Source organism: Aricia agestis, chromosome 9, assembly GCF_905147365.1.
Source record: "Aricia agestis chromosome 9, ilAriAges1.1, whole genome shotgun sequence".
NCBI lineage: Eukaryota > Metazoa > Arthropoda > Insecta > Lepidoptera > Lycaenidae > Aricia > Aricia agestis.
Window position 1 is genome coordinate 8,769,308 of NC_056414.1, and position 25,190 is coordinate 8,794,497.

Here is a 25,190-nt window from a genome sequence, read left to right on the forward strand (position 1 = left end):
CAGAGGCAACAAAAAGCAACGCGTTCCAAATTTAAATTCTCGTATTTTTTAAATTCTTTGTCAAGGATGTTGCAAATGTAAAAGGCTGTGTAAGTTCGTCGAATTTAATCATATTATTAAAAAGGGTATATGAGTGAAAACGAGTTTGATTGCCTCAGAACACTGGCAGCTTGTAACGAGGACACGATGACACATGTCTAACGGTAACTGCGCAGGCGCAAGGAAAACCTCAAACGCGCCTGCGTAATAATACTTATTTTATTATAATATTATGTTATAGTAACTTTACAATGAGGGATCAAATTAGCGATTGGTCATTACTTATTAGCGTATTTATTTTCGAACAAGTACGCGAATTGCTCTCATATAGAGCTTTCTTTTTTCTAGAGCTTTCGTGTTAAGAGGCCTTCAATAAAAGATAGTGCTTTAAAAATGTTCTGGAAGTTTAATTTTATTTAACAAGCTGGTATCGAATACTTTATGCCATACATTTTACAAATTATTAATGCTACTGTCTAATTCTTATTGATTACTTACAAGTAATCAATAAGATTGTTGTGAGGCTCTCATACGTGGGAGAGCCATGCTTCGGCACGAATGGGCCGGCTCGACCGGATAAATACCACGTTCTCACAGAAAACCGGCGTGAAACAACGCTTGCGCTGTGTTTCGCCGAGTGAGTGAGTTTACCGGAGGCCCAATCCCCTAACCCCTACCCTATTCCCTTCCCTACCCTCAACTATTCCCTTCCCTTCCCTACCCTCCCGTATTACCCTATTCCCTCTTAAAAGGCCGGCAACGCACTTGCAGCTCTTCTGATGCTGCGAGTGTCCATGGGCGACGGAAGTTGCTTTCCATCAGGTGACCCGTTTGCTTGTTTGCCCCCTTATTTCATAAAAAAAAAGTATAGCAACAGTTAGAAGTATTTTCATAAAATTTAATAGCTCCGAGAGTTTAGGAAGGAGGACCAATAAGCTAGCTCTAATTGCAGGAAAATTTCGCTTTTTGAGTTATTTATTTTTCTTGGATTCAATTTCTACTTACTTCTGGTAGTTATTTATGATTCATGCAATATTTTATTAATATATTATCTTACTTCGTTGTTATACTAATGCTTTAACTTTGTTAAATAAATGAAATAAAACATACAACGTGACTATAACCCAAAAACATGTATTTTGATAACACATAATGAATTTAGTCAGCACAAAACTGGGACAAAAATATAATTTACAACTTCTGGAAACCATATTTTGCAGGACATTCACCCATTAGCACAACACACAAAATCAGGATTTTTTTAAAATATTGCTTGGAGCTTTTTGTGGTTCAGCGAGTTTTAATTCATTTATTTATTAGCCTTGTAGTGAGTATAACTCGAGAGCCAGTGACAATCAGACTTTCATCATTCAAAAAAAGCTGAAAATTAAGGGGTTATACAGGTTGTTAGGGTTAAGAGGATACACCAGGGGCGAGAGAAATTGAAAATAGGTATTTGAAAATGTATTGCCGTCTCACCAATCTCAAGTCTCCCACCGCAGAGCGCGATAGAGACAATACGACAAAAGTTCTAATAAAAGAACAGAAAATCTTGGAGTCCAAAACTTAACCGATTTTTCATTAAGAATTAAAGCAAGGCTTGAACTGTGTTCCTATGTTTTATTTTTTTGTATATTCTAGCCAGTTTTGTTTTCTGGGTATTTGAACACAGAGGAAAATCTGGCCTTTTTTGGGTTTTTGGACGTTCTTATCTTTTTTAATAATAAAATTATGAAAAAAAAAGAAAACATAGGGACATGCTAATAGTGGCCATAGATATTCAGGAAAAAAATCATAACTCTACCGGCAATTTCCAGGGAGGAAACAGGGGACAACGTTTGTATGGAAAAACGGCGGTGTGGACCCCTCTTAACACCGTTATCCTTAAAACCATCAAATGAGCCCGTCAAAATGCCGTCAGCATACCCATACAAATTGCCCGGATCGGCAATTCGTATGGGTATGACGACGGATTTTTTTGAGTTCCCAGCGTTGTTCTCATAGAAAAAGTTGTTCATTTGACGGGCCCATTTGATAGTTTTATGGATAATGGTGTTAACCCTAACACCCAGTATACTATGCAAAAATATCCTGAAGAAAATGGGATAAAAAAATTGAGCTCTACACTTTATTGAAAGTTAGGTTGACGTTCAGAACGGGAACTCAAGTTATAAGAAAAAATAGGTAAGCTTTCCACTTTTATAAAAAGACGACAGTCTGGATGTCGCTGGCTCTTCGGTTATTATTGTTCGCTTAAAACTCTTTGTTTGACAGCGTGGGGGTTAATTTTACTGCTTCACGGCTCGAATAAATTGAAATTAAGCTAACAGTTGCTGATTTTCAGTTTCTACGAAAAAAGTTATGCAAAGTAATTTATTACTATGTATCGAATTCTGTACGAAAGAGAATACTGAATTGAAATTGTTCAAAATTTTTTTCCTAGGAAAATAACGCCGTATGAAAAGTCCTGTTTCATTCGCACGAGCGTAATTTTGTGAGTAATAATTTGTATGAAAAGATATTTACGCGACCGAAATTCTGCGACTCACAACTCACAAATTACGCTCGTTTGGCTTCAGCCCTTACTTTTTGCTATCAAAAGTTACTAGTTATTAAAGTTTTAAGTTATAGTATTACGGCCGTTCCCAATATTTGATCTATCTCTGGTTTTGTCCTACTAGAGATAGGAATAGCTCACAATTGACATAAAATATAATATGTCTCTAATGTCTAATGTGAGCTATTCCTATCTCTAGTAGGGCAAAACCAGAGATAGATCAAATATTGGGAACGGCCGTTAAAGTTAGTAGAACATTTATATTTTGAACATTGTCTGGCAGATTGTGATATCACATGTGGCATGACAGACTAACAGACTAACTCTGCGAAATTGTTACCTTTAAGTTTTACTAGTGAGTAAGGATGAAGAACTCGGGACTGAGGAGGCATTACTTTGAAGCTAAAGAACTAATCATCATGAATCATCCCTGCCAAGTTCTTTTCCTCTACTCTCTCATCTCGTTTAAAAGTTTCTTCTTGTTCATATATTTTGTAAAATTTTACAATATGAGTACGTAAATAACCATTGTAATTATAGTCCCCCTAATTATTTAGCCATTAAGCACGCTATTTTGTGTGTCATTGTAAATGATTTGCGTGGCGGATTTGTTCGTGATATTTATATTGATTGCCCTCTGCCCTTGGACATTAGTAAAGGGCATACGTAATTGTATTGATTCAGGTGTTAAAATAATAAGCTTACACGCTTTGTATAAGCACGAAGCTATTTTACTTAATTAACTTATTATAAAATATATTTTCTTCTATTATAATTTCAAAGTGACTAGACGTCTGTTAGTCTGTAATCTCTTCATGCACGAAATTGATTTTGATGAAATTTTGTGTTTATTTATTTATTTAATTAGGACACCAAACAGTACATACATCGAAACATTATTAAAATAAGCACATTAGTTATTACATTATTCTGATGCATGTACCTTATACGGTATAGATAATTTTAGTCCCGGAAAGGACTTAATATTCTGGGATAATTTTGATTGCGGATAACTGAATTTCTGTGAGAATAAACAATACAATACCAATTTGATAAAAACTCAAAATAATTATTATTAAATCTAACGATGTTTGTTGTAGGTAGACGTACAAAAGTAACTTAACGTATTCAATGAAGATCCACCAACTCTCATCATTTGAGTTGAGTATTAAATCATTGAATGTTTCTCAATTTATTAAGCTATTTGTATATTATTTATTAGATCCTGTGTGAAGTGGGCTAGTTAACGGTGGTACTGGACAAACCCGCGACTTCGTGCGACTGAGCTTCGGCTAGATGTTTTACATAGATCGAATTGACATTACATATGTAGGTCACGATTTTTAACCGACTAAAATATGAAGGTTTTATGTTAATTTAAGCTTACCTTATTATTTGTATAAGTAAGTTTAACATGGTAATTACTGGTAGATATAATATTCTGTACCTTTTTGGGAGAGCGTTGAAAGAAGGCAAAAAATCGGCTGCCAATCGTACCTATCGGTTTTTCTAGACTTTGATTCTCAAATCTCAATTTATAATATAGTAGCGAAGAACAGTGGCACAATAATAAAACATACTAATGTCGAAAAACCTGTTTTATTTTTGCTACGATAGTTCATGAGCTACACTCTAAAGTATGACTACTGTGTAGTGTAGACACACGTTACACAGTATATTTGAACTTTTAGACCAGTGGTCCCCAACATTTTTCAACATGATTTGGTCTTGGTGTCGCGGACCGCAACTAAAATTTTTTAGGGTTAAAAAATAACATTCTTCAAAATTAACGATTTAAAAGTGGAAAAAATTTAACGACTATCACGTAAACTTTACGTTATTTTGCCGGTGGGCGTGAATTTCAAAATCCGGGAGTTGACAGTATGTTTAAAATTTTAAAATAATTAATAAATTTTATAGATTTATTGATAAAAACTCTAAAACAATAGAAATAACGAAAAAATAATTATTGATTTATTTTATTTTACATTGAAAAAAAAAATGGATTTATTAACTGTAAGTCACGTGATTGGAAACGCTAATCTGAAGCAGTGACGTCATCGTTCAGTGTCAAACAAAATTGACAGTTGTTAGGTTTAAACACTTTAACTCACTTTTGCTGTCTACGCTTGTTTTGTTTCATGAACGATGACGTCACACGTGATCACGTGACCATAATGCCGCGTTTTTGTGACATATTTTGAATTCAGTATTTAAAATATTTTTTTACTCATAATAATGAATAAAATATTAATTTACAGGTATTATTGCACACAACTAAAGCGCTTAAAACTATTTTTAAAAAGTTGTCAACTCCCGGATTGTTTAACATCACGCGGGCCACAAATAAAGTCCCGGCGGGCCGCATGCGGCCCGCGGGCCGCGGGTTGGGGATAGCGGTTTTAGACAAACGATACTTAGACTTTTAATATTATGCTTAGGTCACATACCTAAGCATAATATTAAAAGTCTAAGTATCGTAGACGGGGTAAACTCATGTCTACACTACTATTATAAAGAGGAAAGATTTGATTTTTTGTTTGTTTGTTTGTTTGTTTGAGTCGAATAGGCTCCGAAACTACTGGACCGATTTGAAAAATTCTTTTACCATTGGAATCCTGCATTATTTCTGCTGAACATAGGCTAATTTTTATTTTGGAAAAATATAAGGTTCCGTAAGATATTTGGGATTTTCGGACGCAAGGTTTAAAAAATCAACCAGAAAAGTTACTTATTTTGCGTACGCTGCCTAAACTATAAAAGATAGAGGCATAAAATGTTCTAAGTAATTATAGATCTTTTAAATATCTACAAAAAAGTCCGCGACACACTATACCTATCTATGTTGAGTGAGGCACAATAACCATTTTTTTATTAAAAAATCTAGAATTTTTTTGGACTATATTTAAATGCGTTTATTTAAATCATGCTATTGACCCTTATCAAAATAAATTATTTCATCACTAAGTACAGTTAATGTAGATAATATTTGGTCTTTGAATGATTAAAATTGGACGTTTGGTTTTAATGTTATGGCGAAATTAAAATATTACGATTTCTGCTGCACGTTGCGAATTGGGCGTCAAGGCGCGATGCGCGGGTGTGCGTGCGGTAGGGGAGAGATTTAATTATCAGTGCCACAGACTCGCCCGGAGAGTCCACGTAAATATTACCTCGATCGTGGGAATCGCAGACACAATAGATTTTCAATAGTTATGCGACAGCCGGGTGCTGCTTTATTGATTTGATATAGACTATCGTGCTTCATTATTATAATCCTAATTTCAAAAAAGCTTTAAAAGTTATGACTACGAAAGTAATATTTTTAGAACTTTTTAAAATAAGTTTTGAATGACTATTATTTTTGATTGCTATTATAATTCATTAATTTCTTTAACTATAAATCTCCAATAGCGGCAGCCGGCTGCCAGCATAACAATTGAAGATCTATTGTGTCTGCGATACGCACGATGCCGATGCACGATGGAAGTATTAATGCATATTTTTTAATCCACACTATTTCTGCTGAATATAGGCTATATTTAATGAGAGAAAAAAGGGAACCGTATTAAGTGTTAATAATTGTGTGAAAAATCTACCAAAATATTCCTTCTTGCTTATGCTTTATAAATTATAGACTATACTTACTTATCGCAAAGTGATGTACTATAGACTTATAGAGGACATTAATATCAACGTAAAAGTCCGCGATATCGTATGTCTGACTACTACAATTATTATTATCTTACAATAACTACTTTTTAATCTAAAAATATGCAATAGTAACGTTGCGCTGGTACAAACCATGCCAAACTACTTATCAGCAGGTATTAGTACTTACCAGATTTAATAATCTATACTAATATTATAAATGCGAAAGTATCTCTGTCTGTCTGTCTGTCTGTCTGTCTGTCTCGCTTTCACGCCAAAACTACCGAACCGATTGTAATGAAATTTTGTATACAGATAGTCTAAAGCCTGAGAAAGGACATAGGCTACTTTTTTTACTGGAAAAAAAGGTTGTAAGGGGGTGAAAATACGAAAATTTGTTCAAATTAAGTTAGTTCCAAAAATTCATACTAGATGGCGCCGTGCGTCTTTTACATCGCGCTAACGCTTGACTAACATCTTTCTATAAGAGGTAGTATCATCATACCTTCGAGTCCCGATTTTTTTTCGATTGTTATTTCTTTTCTACGTTATTTAATAAGTCAGTAGGTACCTAATATTATAATATACATTATACAGTGACGTAATCTTAAACCTATCAATGATAAATAGTTTATGGGTAAAGTTAAGGGGGCTAAATAAGCTTTAAAATTTGGCATAATATATAAAGTTCAATTTAAAAAAAATGAAATATTATGTGCACACTGCACAGCTGTTTTGATTTAAGGGGTACCAGGGTTTTTTTTTATAAAAGCTTTTGACACAAATTTTGTTGACATCGCGCGCTATAAACTGAAGTCCACGCGGACGAAGTCGCGGGCAACAGCTAGTTATTTATAAGTTGTAACAGTAGTCGTTTCCCATCAGGACATGTCTGCTCATTTCCAAGCCTGCCACATAGAAATAATGTTAGTAGATAGAAATCTTCATAAAACAGTTGATTGAGCCCAACACATGCTGTGTTAATATTTTTCCATGTAAAAATAGTTTGCGCAATCGAAAGCTTGCGTCGAAATGACGCGTCAGTTGACAAGCTTACAACACAATATAAATAATATACAGTAAATCATCATGATGACGACGACCTCTGTGGCTCAGTGGTGAGCGCGTTGGTAGCTCAAGCCGGGGGTCGCGGATTCGAATCCCGCGGACGGAACAAAAAGTTTTCAATGTTCCCGGGTCTGGATGTGTATTAAATATGTGTATGATATAATAAAAATCTTAAATATATGTATGGTATAAAAGTATTAAATATATTTCCGTTGTCTGGTACCTGTAACACAAGTCCTTTAGGTACTTAGCACGGGGCCAGACTGACGTGGTGTGAAGCGTCCATAGATATTATATTATTATATTATATTATATTATTATTATGATGTGAATCGGCCGCATGCAAGGTTCCGGGGGAGACTCCGGATTGAAGCGAGCGTCACGTCGCCGTTAATTGGTGATAGAGTGTAGTTAAATAAGATTATAATTAATATGTATGTTAGACATTAAGGTATATATTGTATGGGCCTACGTAGCCTGATTAAATAAATAAATAAATAATAAATAGCGTAATTTTAGATAACTTGAAGTAGCAAAATAATACTGTATCACGTCTCATGTGCGTCGTCTACAGGGCTAAAGTACCATTTCATTTTTATCGGATCTTCAGGAATGTGTAAACCCAGGGGATATGACCGAAACTCGAAAAATCAAGGTAAAAAAGTGTTTTAATTCATCGTATTTATGTATTGTGTCTATTTGGTTAGAGCTCAGCGGCGTAACAATGGGGTGGCAGAGCTGGAAAAATGCCTTTTGGGTCGGGGGTTCGTGCCTAAAAGGGCCCCGGCCCAGGAGACCGTGAGCTCAGAAATGTTTTTTTTTTTACTTTTATTGTTACGTGACGATAGGCCCCATCAAAAAAAATTGCCACGAGCCCAGACGGTAGGTACATTACGCCACTGCTAGAGCTTAGCTAAGTTTTGAAGAAGAACCTGCCAGCTACTCTACCGTATGGCGTGTATATTGTGGTGGCAAGGATAATCCGAAGCATTTCGCAAGTGCCGACGTGAAGGTGTACAATAACATTCAACGTTACAATTGATATATTTTCGAAACCGGTCCTCGTTTTCATAACAAGATTGTAATTGCAAAACAACATACCTACTTATGCATATGCCAGTAAGAATGTTATATCATCGAGTCTAGGTCAGGTATCTAGACAAGGCGTAACACTAATGAGTAATATAATACTTTGGGGTCCATAATGCATATTATATTGTCCCTTATATCATAGCTTCACTGTGAAAGTAGCAGTGAAAGAGTTTTTGACTTCTATGTTTCTCCTCAAAAACATACAGGGTGTAACAAAAATAAGTGATACTACTTTAGGGTGTGTACGTGTTCCTTGTAGAGAGTTCACTGTGAGAGTAGCAGCGCTGAAAGACCAAAATTTTTTTTCACTTTTGTATGGGGAAACTCGTGACGCTCGGGCCCTTGCCCATACAAAAGTGAAAAATATTTTTCTTCCTTCAGCGCTGCTACTTTCACAATGAACTCTCTACAAGGAACACGTACCCACCCTAAAGTATTATCACTTATTTTTGTTACACCCTGTATATAATATTTAGCCCATAGAATAATTGAAAAAACTAAAAGTAACTTTTTCACAGTGAACTCTAGATATGTATGCATTATACACATTACGCGCCCTAAATTATTAAGACTCATTTATATTAAACTAGGAAAGTAATAACCTGGGTCCTGTATAATATCTTAATAGATATTATATTATACTTACATTATACTTATTATACTTATATTATATTATACAGCTTCTGTCTACAGGATTCCGTTTCGAGGCTTTGCAGAATTAATACACTCCTATAATATCATAGCAACTATTTCTGTGGCTGCAACTTTCCTCTTTGAAAAAAAAAACACTCAAAGCGCCTCTACGCATTAGCGTTATATGCTTATATTCAAAAGTTTATTTACAATTTTTTCTATAAAGTTCCATAGGATATTTACCAGAATAAAATGAGAGTTTTAAGCAGATTTCCTTTAGAATAAAGTCAGCATCTGCTTTACAATTTTCTTGTAAATTCCAATAGCTACTATTAGTTAGTTAGCACATAAGCTAATAGTAGGGACTTAATAGAACATAGAATAATGTAGTATAATCGACGTTGGACGGGTGTTATTTCGGTAGCCATTACCGCATTGACGCAAACCTGTGTGCCGACCGCGGCGTGGGCAAACTACTCATGTACAATTATATTAGTACAATAAAACATAATAGACTACAGTTACAACTGATTTATTAGGCTGTGTTTCCACCGGAGATGAGCTAAGAAGCGTTGCGACTTGCGAGGAATGCGTTTTACAAGAACCAATAGAATCGTTGCGCTCAACGTGGCCAGGCAAATAAAGCGTTTTTATTCTCCGGTGGAAACGCTGCCCTAGGCACGTGGCGGGTCGACAAAACATGGTCGGATTATGTCAAACTCTTTCAAAAGATCGCGATTCGCGACCAATGTTGACAGAACTCATCTGCCTATGAATATTTTTTTCTGATGCTACGTCGCGTCGTGTAGGAAATTTATCCGAGTCCGAATCTGACAAACTGATGCGTCTTCGATCGCAAACAACCATTACATTAATCTATCCCGATACCGAAGCAATAGATGCGAGAAACCGGCCCAGTTCGTAAAACTGGCTAAAACTAATATGCTGGCTACAATATAATAATATAATAATAACTCCCACACCGGTTTCAGTGACGGTGGCCGGTTTCATTGAAACCAGGCCAGTTACGCAGGAGTAATTTTATAGTGCTCAAGTGTGTGCGCAGTACACAAGAGCACTCTCTATTCCTTTTTCTCTCATAACCCACACGGGACGGAAGACCGACACGACTGGCGAGAGATCAGGCGCAGGACCGACTTATCACATGTCCATCCGACGCATGGATCATCTTACTTGTCAGACAATCAGGTGATCAGCCTGCATTGTCCTAACCAAACTTGGAAATAACATGTTTCCAACCTCCGAGTCAAGAGCCACGCGCAGCACGGAGGCGTTCAATGGCTACAATATGGAAGATACATGGGTCCCATATGAAAAACATGAAAGAGTACCAACTACCACTATCGGCTATTTCAACTATAAAATATAAATCTGAATTCTATGTCCCAACATAGAAATAGTGAAATCACATGCACTCCAACATATGCATTGAACGGCAGTGCCCTGAGTCGTAATTGGCAGTTGGCAATGGGCGAGGAAACAATTTCGACCGAACTAGAGTGATCCAATTAGTTCACCGATTGCCCGTTCATGTTTGTAAAATATTTACACCATACTTTTAAAGATACACCGTTTGTCTTAAACCAATAAATGGAATACACTTTTGCCATGACCAATCCTGCGTGCATAACCACTAACCTGCTGGAGTGACCAGTGTAAGTCTGAAGACTGAGTGTTATAGAGGAAAGAAGGAAGAGTCACATTAAAGTTTACCCTTAACAATAAAGGCACAAAAATTAAAAACTGATCCCGTTTCCCTAAGCTGGGAGTCTAGAAAGTAGAACTACTATTGCTACCAATATCAAAGTTCATATATTAATAATTCAAAAAAGTCATAATTCTGTAGACTGTATGTAAGTGTGTATGTGTCGGGTCGGGTCGTGTGTCGTTTATATACTTTACTGTAAAAATCGTAGCTCCAAAGAGTAGAAATGAGAAACCAAATTTATGGGAATTATGGCCTTCATACCTGTCTTCTCATTCTTAAATCGAACTCTATATTTCCAAGCACCCTACAATATCTCATTATCACTGAAATTATTAAATCATAACCAAATTATAAATAGAGCTTTTATCACTGGAATAAAGATCAATGAAACTCAAAATAAGTCGATAAATATTGGTATGGATAAAATGGTGCCTTTTAAACTATAAGAGAGATTATAGTTAATAGTTGTAGGCCTTATAGCCATGAACTGATCTAGATTTTATGTAATTAGTGTTAAGGTTACAAAACACGTTTAAATCACACGGTGTGTATAATTTCTTTCATTAAATTCGCGATTGTTACCAGAGGTCGTGTGTTGATAACACAACGTGTGAAAATACACACTGACAAGACGAAATATAACAAGCCACTCATACGTAAACATAATACAATATAGGACCCTCACAATTTTATGACCGTTTAGCGAAAATGAAGGGCCAATCGGCGCTTGATCGGCGCATGTATACAGTAGCTGTAAGTTCTAATATCTATTAATGACAAGTCAACAACTGTCACTGTTTGACCGCGAATTACCAATAACGAGCCATCAGAGGGCTAAAATGGTCTCATTTTGCAATTCATCTAAAATCAATTCAGAAACTGAATCGTCGAAATAGTCAAACTGACGAATGTCAAAAATTTGTACGAATTACTAGACATGAATTGCAAACAGAGTGACCATTTTGTGATGTTTTAAAAATTAATCATATTACGATTCCTACTATCCAAAGCGACCATTTTAGGCCCCTAATTTATTTGACTACTACTACAGAATATACTTACAAGGTGTAACAAAACTAAGTGATAATACTTTAGGGTGTGTAGTGTGTACGTGTTCCTTGTAGAGATTTCACTGTGAAAGTAGCAGCGCTTAAAGAGCAACATTTTTTTAAACTTTTGTATGGGGGGAACTCGTGACGCTGGGGCGCTTGCCCATACAAAAGTGAAAAAAAATGGTCTTTCAGCGCTGCTACTTTCACTTTACAAGGAACACGTAAACACCCTAAAGTATTATCACCTAGTTTTGTTACAGCCTGTATATTAGTGCTACTACTCACTCGTTCATCGTTCATAGATCACTGCACATTTCCATTTTTTTTTTGGCAAGAGATCAGCAGGTTGTGCGTTGCCTATACTTTGGTACTTCTAAGCAAATGCTTTATTGCATCAGGAGATGGAAGATACCTTGAGGCTAGCTAGTCTCCAAGTCGTAAAATTTCATACAATTTTTAAAATTATAATTTTTCAGTTTGACTCAAGTATATTAGTTCGGTCTTTGCTATTTATAAGTATTGCAATTTGCAGTATTAACACTGTATCAAGTGAAAATGTCGCTTTTGTTAGTTTCAGCACCAGTACAAACATATTCTAAATTTGGTCACGTTTGTCAATATTAATGGAGCGAATCTTGTCGCAGAACCTTGAAAGAATACTTCAAAGCGAAGTGGCCTACATTGGCCTTTGAAATGGAAAAATGGAATCCATAGTACGGTAAGGGCTTCCTATTCAAGAAATTAGGTACTGCTTTAAATAGGTAATTGTCAATAAGCTTCTTCCTTTGAACTATAGGCACTTTAGAGTTATTTGTAGTCCTTATGTCAGTAGTATATTATCTACGATGTTGTAGAGTGCATAAAGTACTTAGATTTCCTTTAAGCGGCCGTATGACAAAATATATCATAAGTTCTACCAAATAATATAAGAGATATGTTAGTTAGGTGATCATTACAAGACGAAATGATTTTTGCCTGGTTTCTAAGCGTCTTTGATAGGAGTTTATCTATTTTTTTCTAGCGTTATAATTAACTTTAATTCAACATAGCTGTTGAAAAGATACTGTCGAAAAACCTCAGAAACTTGTCATTTGGTATATAGGCGCGCTACTTTTTCGCGTTATGATTACAAAGTGTAGAGTAGATATTATAATAACTAGATACCTAATATAATATTGCCTCAAGCGGGTCAAACCCCAAGCGGTCACCGGCGACCGCGATAATATTTAGATAAGCTATTGTGTCTGGGTTTTCCACGATCGAAGTAATATTATTACGCCGTACGCATCTGTAATTCAAGACGTGAGTGGATGAATAGGGTAAGTAACATGAAAAAACTTCCCGTTTTTATGTTTTATTGGAGGCTTTAGGGCCGGAAAAAATATTTGACATAGAAAAAGTATGAATTATATGTATAGCCAGATAAAATATTAGCTTGGTTACGAAGTAGATAAGCCACAAGTTTTATTAAAATAATTGGGGAAAAAATGAGTTATTGTCCGTATGTTACGAAATGTTACTGGTCGATTCTTCCACTCACGTCTTCTTGCTCCTTGAAGGATGTCGATTGTGATTTTTTTCAGTAGGGAAACTTTGCGGAATTCTCTAAGATCCTTGGCATTCCGAATCTTATAGCTTAGTATTTTTATTTTCTACGAAGTTAACTTGATTGATTTACAATTACTGATTGCAATACAAGTCGAGTATTGAAAGCAATGCGGTTGCTATATTCGGACTCTACGCTAAATATAAAAGTAGGCTGAAATTATGTTCGCTACAGTGGTTCTCAATATTTGTATCTTTTTCTTCAGTCTTTTCCCGGGTCAGCCATCTCGATTCTCGACGTGGAAGGCGATTTATGGGAACAATATATAATGCTGCCGATATCGATTTAAGGCAATCTGTACTTGGATAAGTTCTCTTAAGAATTGAACGTTACAGGAATATACTTATATCTGAAAGATAAACTCCCGTCAAATGAAAAAATATGTAAGTAATATATAAATTATAATATAATATCTATGGACGTTTCACACCACGTCAGTCTGGCCCCGTGCTGAGTACCTGAAGGACATGTGTTACAAGTTACAACTTACAGGTACCAGACAACGGAAATATATTATTTAATACTTTTATACTATACATACTTATTACATATATAAGTATTTAAGAATTTTATTATATGATACACATATTTTTAGCTATTTTTATTTTGAGTACGAAATTCATAGGGATTGAAGTGATTCATAACACTTATATTTTCAATTCGTATTTCCATGAAAATCACTAAATTAAGAGCGAGTATTTCTATAAAATTGAAAAAACCATCTGGTATACACAATGTAGATTTTTTTAATTAGAAAGGGTGTAAATTACATAATACAAAGATGTATTATCAAATTAAAGTTTAAGAGCCACAGGCCGATCACCGTAAGTATATTTATTTTGATATAATCGAGGGCCGTTCGGTTTTCACATGTGGTGTAGAAAATCTTGCGGGCCACATGCTCCATACATGCGTCCTTTCAAAATAGTTCTAATACACCCAATAACGTTTCATTACCGCCCTCGGACGTGACTGCGACAATGTTACATTTTATTGCTTTTGTTTTTTTTACAACGTGTAAATGTTGCAAACATTTCGAAGGATAAGTCATGGGATTTCCTGGTTTATGTTATTATGTTTATGATAGTAAATATATTTAAACTAAATTAACTATATACAGGGTGTAACAAAAATAAGTGATAATACTTTAGGGTCTGTACATGTTCCTTGTAATGAGTTCACTGTGAAAGTAGCAGCGCTGAAAGACCAAAATTTTTTTTCACTTTTGTATGGGGAAACTCGTGACGCTCGGGCCCTTGCCCATACAAAAGTGAAAAAAAAATTCGTCTTTCACAGTGAACTCTCTACAAGGAACACGTACGCACCCTAAAGTATTATCACTTATTTTTGTTACACACTGTATACTTACAAATTACAATGTTTCTCAGAACTCACATTTTCAAAATCGGCTTAGCAGCGAAATGTATATTATTTATGTACCAATTCACGAGTATTTTCAAATTTCATTACATTTGTTTATAATCCAAATTCTGGTAAACTTTCCAGTCGTTGAAACAAAGCAGAAATCTTTACAAAACATTGCAAAGAAAATATTATGCACAAAGGTAAAACGACCGAAAAAATCCAGATGCTTTTACATTGACGTCGTATGGGTCGGATGCTTTATTTGTTGTTCAAACTAAACTTTATGTACGTTTGTAATTTGTATATTTTTCAGAAACATATTAAAGATTCTACCTATCCTCATTCGTATTTAGTGTGATTGCTAACTTATATCTGTAGAAAATTTGACAAAAATAGGTAGTTTATAATCTAAACATGAAGAAATATATAATAAATGTAATGCCTAAATAAAATATTAGATGTTAATATTATATTTTAATTGTTACAAAAATTTTAATATACTGTCCTAGGTCCTATACGCTTTGTCAAGAATTAATTGCGGCCATAAGCCTCGTGCCACTGTTGGCTAAGAACTTATAAAAATAGCCTTTTACATGTACAGAAATAGCCGCAAAGAGTGGCAAAGTAAAGTAACATTTAGGTTAAGTTAGTCGCACTTGCACGCTTTAACTGGAGTAGTGGGACGGATTAGGACGAGTCAACGCCCGCGGTTATTTGCGTTCTCCCTTCTTCGGACTTTTGGTAAATATACACATAAAGAGTTAGGTTTTTTATTGAAAACATTAGGCGATAGACTAGAGTTTAGTTGGAGATAAATCTCAATTATGTCCTTTTATGAAACGCAGAAAATGCTGCTCGTACTAAATATTTGACTGTGCAGAACCAAGTTACTATCTTGACATACAATAACTGTTTTACTGAATTATTTTTTCTTTCTTACTATAGGCACTGTGCTATAGGTATTTATATTTTGTAAGCCGAAATAAAATTAGCATCGTACATTTTTACGCGGACTTGAAGTATCTTCATACTTTAAAAAATGTTCAGCGGTATAAGTGTAGACAGACAGACACATTTTCGCATTAAATATAATATTTACTAATGTTGATATCCATATTAAATTATGCTAATGTAAAGGTATCAACTACTAACCTACTAAGTTAATGATAACATTACAATAAGTTGCAGTATTCGTGTAAAAAGTAATTTGTAACGTATTTAAGAAATGACTCAATATTAGTATAGTACAGTCATATCGCATGACGAACGAACGAGAAATATACAATTGACATGCACATTTCTAATTAGAGACATTGGACACACTATACAAACCGGATTCGACAATCTTATCGTCTACATTTTTTCAGAAATCGTGTTGTTGAACTACTAGATCACAACGGCTTTAATAGACTTTGAAATAAATGGGAAATGATAAGACAATTTTAGCTGTTTTATAATACACTTGCGTGCAAAAAAATCGACCCACCCCGCGCATTTCTATTGCCGCGGAAAACCCGGATGGAAACCTAAATTAGGGTAATGGGTGGCACTATGAGCTATTGAAATCAATTTGTTAGTATTTTTTACAAGAAAGATGTCATTAATCGCCTACTGAAATGTTATGCCAAACTGACCGGTTTTTGTTTTAAGGCTGTAGAATTAGTAAACAATTTACAATTACAATAACTATAGCAATAATTAAATCCTTATTGTACTACCTTTAAAACGATTCCAACATTTATTTAATACTAATTATATTTCTTGAGTTATTACCGTTTGAATCATAAGGAGAGAGGTGGGTCGATTTTTTTACACGCAAGTTTATAATACCTAAGTAAAGTTCTGACAGAAATGAAATATGAATATAACATACAATGCTAACATTACACGTCTGAAAATATACAAGGTTGGGATATTATAGAACTTCATTCATCCTTTTTCATTTTTCATGGGTGAATATGAATATGATATTAATTCAAACACAATCATACAACAAAATTATAATTTGTAAAAACAAAATTTTAAGTGGCGGCTTTGCATCTGGGCGCGATCTGTTACAAGTTACAACTAACAAGTACAAACACCTTTTAACACAAAAATTGTTTGTGTATTATTTATTTATTTTAATTTAATTACTATTCGCTCCATCATCGTAAATTTTTAACTTCAAAAAAGGAGGTTATATTTAGATCGACATTTCGTTGCTCCAAATTGATGATTTGGTTTCGAGCGAGTTAATTACTATGTTGCCGCTTAATATACCCTTGTTACACGTCCCAGTAACGCATACTGAGTAAATTGAACTTTGCCCTATTTCAGATAAACGTGCACATTTAGCACAACTATAAACTATATTTTATTCGCGTAAATAAGGTATTAAATAATAACGTAATTATCAATATAGCTTATATTCATTCATAGTAACTTAGTAAGCCATTCAGTGGCTATAGATTTACGAACTGACACTCTTCTCTTCTTCACGTTGGGCCATGAACATGATGGATATCAATGATTGCTATGATTCTATCAAAGTTATTTTTGACATACACAAACGACAGTGGTGGCTTTACCCATTGCGAGGCCCTGGGCGGAAGGTCTTTGCGAGGCCCTTTGTCTTAAGAAAAAATACCTTGCGAGGCCCCAGCAAGTCAGCGAGGCCCGGCCCGGGCGATTGGCCTGTTCGCCACCCCTTAGGGCCACCACTGACCACCACCACAATCGATGTCCCAATCTTGGGCATTCATAGACAATAATTAATCTCTCTAAACTAAGCTCTACATATTCGTAAGCGTAAGCCAAATTTTACCCGAATAGAATATGTCAGGGCTTCCCAAACTTATTTGTACTGTGACGCCCTTGGGATTTTGCCATTTCTTTACGACACCCCTCAACTCTCAAGTCTTAACCCAACCCTCAAAAATACTTTCCAATTTTAGATCCAGCCTACATAGGTTATCAATTTAAAAGAGATATTTATGAAAGATATTAAAGCTTGCAAGACTGGCTAATGTGAAGGCTGCGCTTGCTTTTCTGAGAATAGCTTCTGAAACCGCTGCTCGGGATGTATGAATGACATTGAATATTTGATTGCGTTAAAAGGCCACGCCCCTGGGACAATTTCGTGATGCCCCAGGGCGTCGCGACGCACAGTTTGGGAAGCCCTAGACTATGTAAACTTTATTCATATATTATATACCCAATGCAATTCCCAATGTGAAATTTACACTTCACCTGTTTGTGTGCGATGTCGACCTGCTGCGGTTGGGGAAAATGTCTCCGACCACAGAACACAATCGATATTGCAGTGCTTGGTGTCGCTTTCTTGACATAACATTGAATTACTGTCTAAGATATGCCTGCATATCTCTTCACTTTGGGTAATGAACCAGTAACCACGATGGATAAGGGCGTGTTCAGACGTGCGCGTTTCTTTCTGACAGAACTTTCTGACAGTACTTTCTGACAGATCTTGTATTAATAACTGGAGATACCTACTCCTATCTGCAAGAAAAACATTGATTTGCTTGGTCGATAAGTTTTATGCTCCGGTTGTTAACGTTTCAGCAAATTAAAGTTATTTGTAATAATTCCATTCCACAGAAATAACCAATAGAGTTCGCCGTTTCGAGTTTTGAACTGCAAATAAGACCAATTATAACGGTTATAATTGGCTGAATAATAAACATATAGCTTTATATTAATTAATTCAGGAAACAAAACATTGGCTTTGTGTACGCAAAATGCAATTAAGTAGTTCCATGTGTTTCTGTTTACGCGCTATCACCAACGATATAATATATTTGTAGATACTCCATTTTGCATATTCAAATTAAATATTGGGAATATTAAGATCTGCAGTCTGGGTTACTGGTAAATGCAGTAAAATGTAAATAATATCTTGCCTACTCTTACATAAATATGGGAGCGAGAGAGGCAATATGATTTTTAATCAACGATTACATATAGCTTGTGATCACATCTGTGATAAAATGAATAGCCGTCACTCTTACGCCAGTAACGGCGATGCAATAATTCGATATCGAAATTCATTTAGCAGAAAAATCCATTGTTGTCTTTTTAGCATTTTTAATTTTTAAATAAAATAAAAATAGAACCATCAAAACAATGCATCAACTAAATATCATTAATATCAAATCGTAATCTATTATTATCAGCGAACATAACAAGTGACAAAGCTTACTTATCTACAAACAAATATCACTGGTGGCAGCGTAAACGTATCATATGCAGTGAATTAATAATTAAAACGTTGATGAAGTGGTATTTATAAATAGCAAATGGCTCGGCGCCTAAACAAGCTGGAGTTATGATTGGGGACATCGGATAAATAGAGGGGCCAGGGCTGGACCGTGAGCTTAGGGAGCCCTTTGCTTATACAGTGTGTAACAAAAATAAGTGATAATATTTTAGGGTGTGTACGTGTTCCTTGTAGAGAGTTCACTGGGAAAGTAGCAGCTCTGAAAGACGAATTTTTTTTTTCACTTTTGTTTGGGCAAGGGCCCGAGCGTCACGACTCACGAGTTTCCCCATACAAAAGTGAAAAAATTTTTGGGTTTTTCAGCGCTGCTACTTTCACAGTAAACTCTCTACAAGGAATACGTACATACCCTAAAGTATTATCACTTATTTTTGTTACACCCTGTATAGTCACTTCGATTTCAAAGTCTTCGAAGTTCTTGGTACTTACCTTCACGTAGACTTGTATTAAATTAATTGGATGGGTTTGATTGATATCAGAATTCGTAGAATGTAAAACCACATTATTGATTCTTGCGCATTATCGTCTATTTTCGATTTGACTTAGCCTTTGAATTCACGAGGATTTTGCCTAGTACTCGAAAAGCTATATAGTAGATCCGGTCCTGAGTGGGGGCCCTATTTGCGGCCCCTCTACAGGACATCGCTTTTGTTTCACCCAGACTCCCGCCAGACTGGGCCCGCATGTAAACGTATCTATTAGCCGATCAATCTTTGGTGACGTTCGAAAAAATGTTTCGCATGGAAAGTAAATTTTATCTGATAAATAGAGCAATACTGGTCCCGCATAGAATGTTCTTTAGAGTGTATCAAGAGTGAATTGAATTTTTTAAAATTTTTACAACGATACTAAATCTTATCACAACAATTATGAATGGATGTTGACATTGTATAATTTTAAGTTACAATTGTAAATTTTATTTTAAAAAGATTATTTTTTTTCTCACTTTTTTGGTAAAAAGTGGGACCCCGTGCGAGTTTCTTACACCGGTTCTTCTCGCCGGGATAGTTCCCGAACCGGTGGTAGGCACCATTAGCATCAACGTTCTGAAAGTATTTGTTACAAATCTATTCGGAAATAAAACAATTTTTTTTTATCAGAATATCTTTGATTATTTAGACTTAAATTGCCATTCATGTGATTCAAATTAAGAGTTGGATCACATTACTGATTAGTAATTTATGATGTTCAATTAATTATTATTTCAATTAGAAGGTGTCGGGAGAAGTTAATATCCTTACTTTGCGGCAAGGCAGTTAATATTGATTGGAAATAATGATTTAGGTTACTTTTGGGTTTTGGTAATAATTTAGGTCGTAATAGCTAATAAGTATTGGTCGACCAAATTCCTATAATCCACTTTCTATTATAGAGCTCCAGAGTCAAACAAGTGAAGTATGAAAATTATTATCTACTTTGTAGAAATGCATAATGGTCGAAGTACTGACAAATTGGACAAAATAATAACATTTTGTGACTCTGTCTTCACTTGAAAGTTGAAAGAAACCGATAATATAGAGGCCATGCTGAGCGTATGTAACATGCTTAGCACATACAGGCGTAAAAGGCTCTTTAAGAAGCGTTTAAGATTGGTCGTTGAGTAAAATTATGAATATAGTCTGTATATGGAGGCAGTTCTGTGTGGGTGGCGGACGACCGTGAGCCGGCACTCGGCACGACCGGGTCGCTAATTGCAACACTTTGACAATAATTAGCGAATATAATTCTAATTTTTCCGACCGAATTAGAATAGATCACTAACATGACTTCAGGAGTACTAAAGATCTAACTAGTCCAGCCACTATACAGGCAAATTACATTGCGAAGTTAGAAATCTTTTAAATAGGTCTTACTACAAAAGATTTAAACACCTGTTGAACAGTTGATTAGAGAAAAATTCAGTACAAAATGGTCTCAAAACAACTGTTCAACAGATGATTAGTTTTTTGTGGTAAGACTGTTAGTATTTTAAAAAGATAAAACCGACTTAAAAATTGTATGTAAGGTTTGCAGGTCTTATTGTTGGGAAATACTGCTGGCGACAGTTCGTTCCACTCCCCAGTTATTATATGGGATTTGACAAAAAGACATAATTAATGGACGAATTCCAATTGTTTCTTTCGAACTGACTGCAGGCCGACCGTACATACACAAGCATGTATATTGTGTATAAAGCAAATCCTGTCAGGTCAGCCTGCCATCCGTCCGACCTGATTAAGTCATGTATTCGTAAGTTAGAGGTACAAGTTGTCCTCAATAAAGTCATCTGGTTTTAATAATGGTTGTTGCGCAACCTCAAATTATCAAGTGAAACAGTCCTTTCTAGATGAAGGTGCGCCGCGCCGTCTAGTCTTATAGATTTTATCTAAGGTCAGAATTACCTATTTCGAAATGGTGGGGTCATCACGTCCTACGCAGCTTTGGGCAACTGTGTTTTTCCATAGAAAATGATCATCTTGGTTTTTACTTCATAGTTTTTACGTAATTTTCAATCCGTAATTTCGTCAATACAGAATCCCAATTTTTTGGCCTCGAATTATGTAATAAGTATTTTAGATTTTTATTGATTCCTTAATCTCTATCTACTGGAAAAATTTCATATAAATACGTATAACTGCAACAGTAAAAAAAATACGCGTGGCACTCGGAAGCTATTGATCTTTTATCAACTTAGGCAATTATAATTAGCATACGTCTAGTCGCACGCACACAAACACCATGCCGAAGTCTGGCAAACGCCGCACCCCTCGCGCTGTGCCGGTCGGAGTGGGGTATGTTAGGTTTTTTCATTACGGAATTTCTTGATTCGGTCGCCGCGCTCAAATGCCGCGATAAAAGCTATGATGGCTTTTATCGCGTTTATTTATTTTTATATGAAGTTTTGTGCCTCGATTGGCATTCGGACTCTAGCTCTAGTCTCTACCAAACTCGTTTTTTTTTTAATTTCATGGACAAATGCGTTTGACAATAGTGAAGTGCAGACACGGTAGGGCTGCCGGCTGTCGGGCTGTCGAGCTCCCGGGGTGAACGCTCGCGGAGTCGTCGACACGTAATTACGCCCTAGTCCCTACGCCAGCTGCCCGTGCACTAATCGCGCTGCACTTGTCACTGATGTGTCAAAACATCATCTCTCAGCCTGATCCAGGAGGGACCACTACAAGTTACAACTACTCGTATATTGTTGCCCATGTGTCAAAACATCATCTTTCTTCCTGATCCATGATAGACTACAACTCGTCTTATTGCCCATGCTCGTGGTATTTGCGATCATGGCAATTCATCTTGGTCCAACGCTGGAAGAGGAATTTGGATACTCTTGCGCAAGTATAGGTAAAGGCATCATAATATTCTCGTTCTGTGTAGATAGTAGGTACATAAGGATAAAACATAGGCATGATATTTTGAATAATGATTTAACCTAACCACTGGGCCTAATTGTAGAGTGTATAAAAGAAGTAGCTAGTTTTACTGATAAGGAAAAAAATTCAATGCAAATTTTAATTAATTTTAACACAGTACCAGTGTGGCTTAGTTATCATCTAAATGCTACCTTATTACATACAAGATACAATATAATGGCTTACACTTCTACTTACTATCAACGCCTCCGTGGTCTAGTGGTATATAGCGCGGCTCTTGACTCGGAGGTCGTGGGTTCGATTCCCGCGTTGGAAACATGTTATGTCCAAGTTTGCTTAGGACAATGCAGGCTGGGCACCTGATTGTCTGACAAGTAAGATGATCCATGCGTCGGATGGGCATGTAAAAAGTCCATCCTGCGCCTGATCTATCGCCGGTCGTGTCGGTCTTCCGTCCCACTGGGTTATTAGAATAAAGGAATAGAGAGTGCTCTTGTGTACTGCGCACACACTAGGGCACTATAAAATTACTCCTGCGTAGCTGGCCTGGTTTCAATGAAACCGGCCACCGTCACCGAATCCGGTATGGGAGCTATTATAATGGCTTATGCTATAAACACGGTAGCTATTCACTCATGTCCGATAAGCATCAAGAATTTAGATCCTACATGTGCAAATATTTAATGCTGCACTTATCTTGAAAGTGTCAGAATATCTTACGTTACGGTTATCTTGCTACTACTACAGAGTACATACAGTGTACAAAACGGTAGCGGTTCTACACACACGTTTAATTCTCATAAATTAAGCGAGAATGCAGGTACTTGGAATGCATCATCCGTCTTTCATACCTTCATAGACTCTAATATGACATATTCATTTTAGTCATCTTTAATAATTATTATAACTTCTACTGCATAGAGCATACTAACTATAATTAAAGCTTTTAAGTTTCCGCTTAAGGCTTTTATAATTATACACGTCGGTTTTTTAACAAGTACCATAATAATTTGAACGTGATTGTACTATGCACTTTGTTATGTCATTTATGGCCAGTGTTAGCGGTTATATATTATATGCGGTAATGGCGTGCCAAGCCGCAGTATAGTATGATCATATTAATCTATGTCAAAACAATTCACAATAAAAATCCATCATAATTATTCATTTGAACGCCGCTGCCAAATCGATTTAGTATGACAAACCTTGTCAGCCTCAGGTAGTAAATAAGATGTCTAATTAGTTAAAATAGTAATAAGTTAGTGGGTACAGTGCAGCAACATAATATGTGTTATAGATCTAATAGAATCTGATGGCAATTTTTGACAGCAGATTTTCAAAAAATATCCAAGATCATTGGATTTTTTATACTTGCATGTTTCACACACAAAATAAGCCGCTAAAGGAAAAAAAAGAATCAAAATGTTTTATTCCTATTACCCCGATATTGCTAGATTCAATTTATTTTCTCACTTTTCGCCATCGGATTCTGGTAGACCTATACCTACTTTAAGGCAGGTACGCATCGAGCCAAAAAAATATTTTGTGGATGAAACGACGACTGATTGAAGTCATTAATTTTAAAACTGAGTTGGTAGCAAATAGCACAAAAGTTTGGGGACGGCAAACTAAACGTATTATCTTGATACGCTGAACTTTAGGCACCAATTACCTCCTCGTTTTTGGAAGTCGGTTAAAAACATTGAAAAACATTACAATTTGCATGAAGAATCAACTCAAAGGTTCTTTGAGTGGTTCCTACTTCGTGCTGACAGTATTGTGAAACATACGACATAAGGAGGTAATCTTAACTTCACGTGAACTCACAGGTTGGGAGAAAGTGCTTTCGTTTGACGTTTTTAAGTGGGCTAAGGCTGACGATTAACGCCGCATTAAGCCAGACTGGGGGTTTTATTCACGGGCATTTTATTATTTATGGGGTCACCTCAGAGCGGTGTTTGCTAATGGTCTGCCTGGGGGACGGTGTCACATGATATAGGTGGACATAGCTTTATAATGATGTAACTTAGGCCGATACTAGGTGTGTTATGTGTATTATTTACTAGATGCTGCCTAAAACATCATTCACTAAACTATCCTATATACATATACTATAGTGTCCCGGTACTCAAAGTTTCTCTATATCAAACGTTCAAATTGCAGTTATTCGTCGAAATATAAAAAGGATTAAGTAGTGTTTTCTATTGAGTTGACCTGAATTTCCCTAGCTAGGGAAATAGAACTCTGGTGGGGGGTTTTAAACAATCGAATATAGTATGTTACATACGTTTGTAAACTTTTCGACGCTAGTGTATTATAAACCGACGTACAGGTTCAAAATTTTCTACGGAAGGTTACGTAAAACCACAGAATAGATAATAGTACAAGTAGTAAAACCTCCATAGCTGTGTAATATGGTCATCCATATTTGATGGCGAAACGGCTGACCAGGGGGCAGTGTTTACCCACGGTCTGGTCACCTGACTCACGGGTGGCAGTGGTGGCAGTAAGCTCTTTATAAATGTGGCATGGCTAAATCCGACTTCGGTACGTGTTACAAGTTGTTGACACAACATGTAAGACGATTGGGGTAGACTGCGATAAGATTACGACTGGAGTATTTTATACTTGAATAAAAGAAAAAATATTTGAAAAGGGGAGCAGGTCGTTTAGCCAAGACGTTTTCTTTATAGCTTCTTTATAAAATCGGCGATAAAAATGTATGGAATTGACATAAGCGTTCGATAATAATTAGAAGTT

At 35.9% G+C, this 25,190-nt stretch overlaps 1 long non-coding RNA gene across 1 annotated transcript; it reads right to left on the reverse strand.

Moving 5' to 3' along the window:
* Positions 1 to 1,108: 1,108 nt before the first annotated feature.
* On the reverse strand, positions 1,109 to 13,091 carry LOC121730524. The gene is made up of 3 exons (XR_006036121.1): positions 13,017 to 13,091; positions 7,548 to 7,552; positions 1,109 to 1,120 (listed from the first exon to the last, which is right to left on the reverse strand). It is a non-coding gene; the product is annotated as an uncharacterized LOC121730524 (long non-coding RNA).
* Positions 13,092 to 25,190: the final 12,099 nt, after the last annotated feature.